Source organism: Arachis stenosperma, chromosome 2 (assembly GCF_014773155.1).
Source record: "Arachis stenosperma cultivar V10309 chromosome 2, arast.V10309.gnm1.PFL2, whole genome shotgun sequence".
Taxonomy (NCBI): Eukaryota; Viridiplantae; Streptophyta; class Magnoliopsida; order Fabales; family Fabaceae; genus Arachis; species Arachis stenosperma.
The window spans coordinates 5,636,246-5,643,100 of NC_080378.1; positions in this window are offsets into that span (position 1 = coordinate 5,636,246).

Below are 6,855 nucleotides of genomic sequence, written 5' to 3' on the forward strand. Positions count from 1 at the left end.
TTTATACTTATTAATTTTTACACTTTTATTATTATTATTAAGCACAATCCGTAAATTCTAAAAATAACTCACAAAAAAGAGTTGTATTTACTTATCAAATTAAAATTATTGATATAAACTTAATCGACACACCATATTAAAATTGAATCAAAATTTAGGCAAAACACCACCTAAGAAGTAAATAAATACAGGTTGGTCCTAACTTAGGGTATCAACACTACTGCACTAATCTAAAATTGGAAAATTTACAAGACAATTGTTGTACAAAAAATGAATTTTTTTTAGAGTATTTTGTTTGCCAATGGTTTTGACTTCGGAAGCAGTGTTTCGATTATAGAAGCAGAAACATGCAAGTTGAAGTCGAAGAAAAATGGTACAAAAAACATTGAAGTCAAAAGCCGAAGAAACGTGAGACTTGAAGATCAAGAAAGACATGGGTGTCAAAATTTGGGGGTCAAGATTTTTCATGGTCAAGACAAGGTCATGGTTGAGAAAAAGGAGAAAATAAGACTTTGAACAACATGATCCATGGTAAGCCTATCTCCATGATTTATATACTAGAAACTCAAAAGAGTTTTAGAACTTCAATCAAGTACACTGGATTATCACATAAAACTCATAAAAATTCCCAGTCTCAGTAACGCAATAGAAGGACATGGAGTACAAGTGCATGTGAGTGTTAGAAGTGAATTACTTTATTTCGATTTGTTAGTGTTTAATTCATTTTTCCTTTTCAGTTCTTTTTCATTTCATTGATTTTTCTTTACATTTTAATTCTATGATCAATAATTTAAAAATTTCTCCGTTTGTTTTATTTATTTACTTTACTTTATTCAACATAAATTTGTCACTATTACCTTCAATGCAAGTCATTTTAGTATTTGCTAAGTAATTCTCGGGTCAAGTCTATTCTTTTTCAGAAGAGTCATATCTGCTCTCTGATACTTGAGATCTTGATAAAAGTTTGATTCGATACCCTGTCGAACAGTTCCAAAATCGAGTGAAACAAATTGACACGCTCGGTGAAACTACTGGGTTAAATAACGTGTCAAAATTTGCATGCAATTATACAATGACAAATTGATAATATTTGATAGACCTTTGACTTCTACCAATACTTCGAATAATGATGGTGGAGATGTTATAAGAGGATCTAACACAGAGGTGGTTCCATCGATTGGTATATCGAGTCGACAAACAACTTCAGTTGTCACACAAGGGATCCCAATGGCTGTACCCGTTACATGACCTCCACATGGATTACCCCAAAATTATTCTCCATCTATAGAAAAACCTAATATGGTAAACATAGGAGGTGCGACCATAAGGAATAATCCTGTGTATAATCTTGTACCACCTCCAGATATCCTTTTATGGAGACATACCATTACAACCTTGGCATGGCAAACTATAATACCTATCATCACTTAATGAACAAACTACCATATTTGGATTTGTTTCTATGCCATAATCTAATCCTACGGTGTCGCATGTTATTTTGATACAAGGTGTAGGGGCATTGAGAGTGTCAATAAGAGGGACACGTACATCTATATTTCCAGAAATGTCAAGGCAAATTTCTGTCGAGACGTCTTCACCTAATACAGTCTGGCTGTATTTCGGCAACAAATTGAGGATATCTATCATGATTTAATTAATATACTTACATAGCAGATGGCTACAATTTTGAATCCTATAATGGAAAATAATAATGCAAGGATAGAACAGATAGCTCAACGGGTCGATGATATTGCAAAAGCAGCCAATCGACCGTTTATTCCCTCAATAGGTGGAATGCATGCAAATACTCACTACAAGATTTTTGTTTATTTGTGACAGTTTTTTCTCTTATTTGTGGAGGTTTATAACCCCCACCAAATGGTTTGTAGAGTTTCTAAAACCCCCAAAATTTGAGGTGCCATGAGGTCTTTTGTGAAGGTTTTTTAAAACCTCCACAATTTATTCAGTAGAGGTTTTGTGTGTGTTTAGTGAGGGGTTTTATATCGGTCTTTTGTGACAGTTCTTGGTCAATGTTTGTGGCGGTTTAAAACCCCCCACAAAAGACTTTTTTTATTTTAAAAATAATAGCTATTCTGTAGAGGTTTCAAACTTGTCAATATAATTTTTAAAAATTAATCTACACTATTATTACGCTACTAATTATTTATTATTAAAAAGAAATATTTAACAAGACATTAAAAATGTAGAAGAAAATTAAAAAAAAAAGAAATACTTTCAAACAAAGTATAGCACACTACCATCATTTTTCAATCACATTAATTACAACTACAAACTATTAAAAATAACATGATAAAATACAGACTTATGTCCAAACTCCTTAACAATGAACATAACTAGATAAATGTATTTGTAAATAATGTAAATAGATCTTGACTTCTAATTATACCATTATCATCCAGAAATAATGACAAACTAACAATGCAATTAACAAGTCCTAATGCTTACACTAGCTGTAGCAGTAAGCTAAAACAAAAGTATTTAAAAATTTCTGTTACAATGAGGAGCCTTTCTTGTAATCTCTATAGGCATTACTTCAAACAACAATATATGTTCATGTTCAATGCATCATATCAAATCTCAGGCTTACTTCACTTTCCAAATTCCAAAATTTGAGAGGACGAAATTTGAAAAAGAAGAAAATAAAAAACACAACAGCATGTAGAGGAGATATTTAATATAATATAAGATTCATGCCTCGATTATTGCTCCACTAGCATACTAGAAAGGACCACTGACCCCATATTCCCAAGCAACATTTGAGCTTTGCAAGATTGTAGCATGTCCACTACACCACCAATTCATAGCAATAATTAACAAAACATATGTTAATTATATATGTGACATATCTTTTCTCCAATCATATCTGATCCATAAGAATCAAAGTTTCTATCAATAATTTCAGCTTGATGAAAAATCAAAGAGACACATGAATAATTATATATGTAAGCGATAATTAGATAATAGGTTAACTAATAATATAGCATGTTTATATATACCTTAACTATGCTTGGATGATTTCTTCTGTCAGTGTTCAAGAAAGAAGCATATTCTCCATCAAGTGGGAATGAAATTGCCTTTGCGGTCACATCTTTAATTTTTTGGCTAAAATTGTCATACATATCCTGCAAATTAAAATACACACAAAGAGACATATCATTTTTTTATTCACTATATACATGTTCTTATCTAATAGTACTGTATTGTAGTATTAGTATACCTGCATTTTTGAGCGTTCTTGTTTGAACTCATGTGAGTCTTGTTCAGTACTAATAAAGTTGAAATCGCTAGTAGAGAAGAATCTGAATAGTGTTATAAGTTGGAGATTGTACTTCTTACAAAAGGGTACCCAAAGCTTTGCAAATTTTGAGGCCTCAACAAGGGCATAGAAGGTAAGAGGGGAGCAACCATCATCGAAAACATAGCAAGCTAGCTTGTTGGAAGGGTAATCAAGCGCCAATAGTGATAGAACAATGTTAACTGTGATGATTGATGGCTCAAGAACTGGATCTGCAGTTGCCACAAACAAGTCTACTGCTGGAAGCTCATCTTCCCTGAAACCACACCAAATTAAACTCGGCTCATACATAATAATCATGTGAGTTGCATAATGGGAATAATGATGAAATTGGAAGCATACTGCTGATAGTGTTGAAGGAGATGGTAAAGGTGGGTAATGGTATATGCGGGGCTCCATTTGCAGTTGAGGATCACAATCCAAGTGAAAGTGAATCAAGACTCGCACAAGCTTTCTAAGATATTGTGTTATCTGCATAATAGTTTGCACAAGCTTCATATTTCAGAAAAACCAACCAATCATTCAGATGACAGATTTAAAATACATTTCCAAGATGAGGTGCCATTCTAGGAGTTGAGAAGCACTTGTCAACTTTAAGTTTATTATTACCACCTGTAGTAATTAATACAAATACAAATTCTATTAGATATGAATAACATAAGCACAAAAAACAAAAAAGCCTAATACATAGCTTAGGGTTTTATATTATTGGCATTAAAACTAAAAAATTATCATTGCTAAAGCATGGAAGATAAGCTTAATATCTCCTCTACATAACTAATGGCACACAAATGTCTCATAACTAACATAAGCATGTGATTAACAAAACACATTTTCCTCAGTACACCCGAGTTTGACATGTCAAAAATTATGAAAATCTGAATCTCAAGGAAAAAAACTATAATGAAAAAAAAAAACTATAATACCAATTTATATAATGAACATTATACACAAACACAGAAGAGAGAAAGATCAGTTTATTACTAGCAATCTCCTCAATAAGTTCTTTACCACCAACTATATTAGCTCCAGCATTGCATTGTATATATAGAGGGTCAAAGCAAATAAAGTTATAACGGGGAACATAGATAAGTGAGCTTGCTTTTTGATTAGCATAATGGCCACTACCGATGGGACCATAGCCTCTCTCAAACACCCAACATTTTTGTGAACGTACCAATCCCTTGTTACTGTAATTATGTCTAAGGTTATTACCAATCATACACTAATTAAGTGGATTAATTCAATTCAATCATATATATGACATCGACCCAAACCCAATAATGCATATGAAGAAGATAGAATCATTTTCAGTCAAATTGCATAAAAAGTAAGCTTGTGTGATTTTCAACCATTGAACATGAAAAAGGCATAAAAAGTAAGTTTATTATTTATTCGATCCCCATTTTTAATTCATGAAACACCTTGACTACTTTTGGTTTCTTTAAAATGACTCATGTTGAATAAGTTAGACCCAAAACAAGGAAAAAAATGTCCTAATAGTATGTTGAATCTTTAAAATATAGTATATAATTATAAATTTTTTAATTCAATAATTCTTTACTAAAGTTAAATATTAATTTAAATTAAAAATTTTAATTATTTTTCTAAACAAAATTCAAATTAACATCTATAATAAAATAAGTGATATTTTTAGCAGCAAACTTAAAAGCAATTTTTATTAAGCATCATAGCCCAGTCACCCAATTTTAAGAATAACTCCCTCACACTAGGAATCTGTAACAGCACAGACATTGTCCACTTTGGCACACAAGGCCTCACGGTAGCATGACGCGTTTTGACGAATGAGTGTAGGGGGGTTTGGCTATCATCCCTATCGTCAAAGACAAAACCGTGAGGCCTTGTGTGCCAAAGCGGATAATATCGTGCTAGCGGGTGGTTTGAGCTGTTACAGATGGTATCAGAGCCAGAACCCGGATCGATGTGCCAGCGAAGGTGCTGGACTCCCTTAGGGGGTGGATTGTAAGGTCCCACATTGGTTGGGGAGGGGAACGAAACATGCTTTATAAGGGTGTGGATACCTCTGCTTAACATGATGCGTTTTGACGAGTGAGTGTGGGGGGTTTCGGCTAGCATCCCTATCGTCAAAGGCAAAACCGTGAGGTCTTGTGTGCAAAAGCGGACAATATTGTGCTAGCGGGTGTTCTGGGCTGTTATAGATAGTATCAGAGCCGGAGCCCGGATCGATGTGTGCCAGTGAGGGCGCTGGGCTCCCTTAGGGGATGGATTGTAAGGTCTCACATTGGTTGGGGAGGGGAACGAAGCATGCCTTATAAGGGTGTGTATACATCTCCCTTGCATGACGCATTTTGACGAGTGAGTGTGGGGGGCTTCGGCTAGCATCCCTATCGTCAAAGGCAAAACCATGAGGCCTTGTGTGCCAAAGCGGATAATATCATGCTAGCAGATGGTCTGAGTTGTTACAGAATCAGCATTAACTAGGAATCGGTATTAACTAGGAAAATTGAACCAAAAGGAAACATAAAAGAATAAAAACAAAATAAGTTAATATCTACATACATGCAACAAAAGGAATCAGCATCAGTACCTTCACATACTCTGCTAAGTTCCTATTGTTGAGTGACCACTTGATAGTTTGAACTTCTTAAAGATATTAGAAAGTTATACAAACCTCTACAAGCCAATCGAACCATATCCCACGCATGCTTTGTGTTATATCTTGTTGTACTGTTTCCATGTAGTTAGGATAAGGCCTTCTTGAAGCTAAAAAAATATAGTTAGTGGAGCTAATATAGTTGGTGGCAAAGAAACCAAGATAGGACATTTTGTATCTGAGCAGAAAATAATAGTAGAGACAGAGTTAAAATAAAATGGAAGCAACATAAGAGTACCTGATCAACAAACAGATCCTAACAAACTCCTTAACAAGGTCTTCTCTGATAATGGAGTGAACGAATTTCTTAGAAGCAATGATGACTCTCTTAGGGGTAATCTTCCATACGTTATATAACTTATTCTAATTCTGGCAAAAAACTGAGACTGCCACCCATTAGCAAACTAAAAATTGAACTAACAGGAAGAAAGGAATGAAATTATTGTTTAGATGACATGATAGTACTTAACATTGACAGTTGGAGACCTTGAAATCTTCCAAAGCAGAGAAGTTAGTGTCGTTGATAACATTGAGAACAAGAATACTCAACTTAAAAGATGAACCAAAATATGTGAATTCATGGTTAGCACTAATCCATTTATGCTTTCTAGTAACATCAGCTACCTGTCCAACAATGTTGTAAAGAAAAGTTCTTAGGTTGTAATATTCAATCTACTAAATCAAAACTATAAACAAGAATAACAAACCAAACTTCCTAATATACTATAACACTACAAGAACCTGAAAAGATCACAATATACTCAGGGAATTGAACTTGAATAGATCAAACAAAAAATTCATTACAATGAACTACTAAATTCATTGATCGTAAATATATAGTGGCCAAATATATAGTATAGTTGCTGCCACTTGCAGTATGACACGAAATAGGGAAAATGCTATT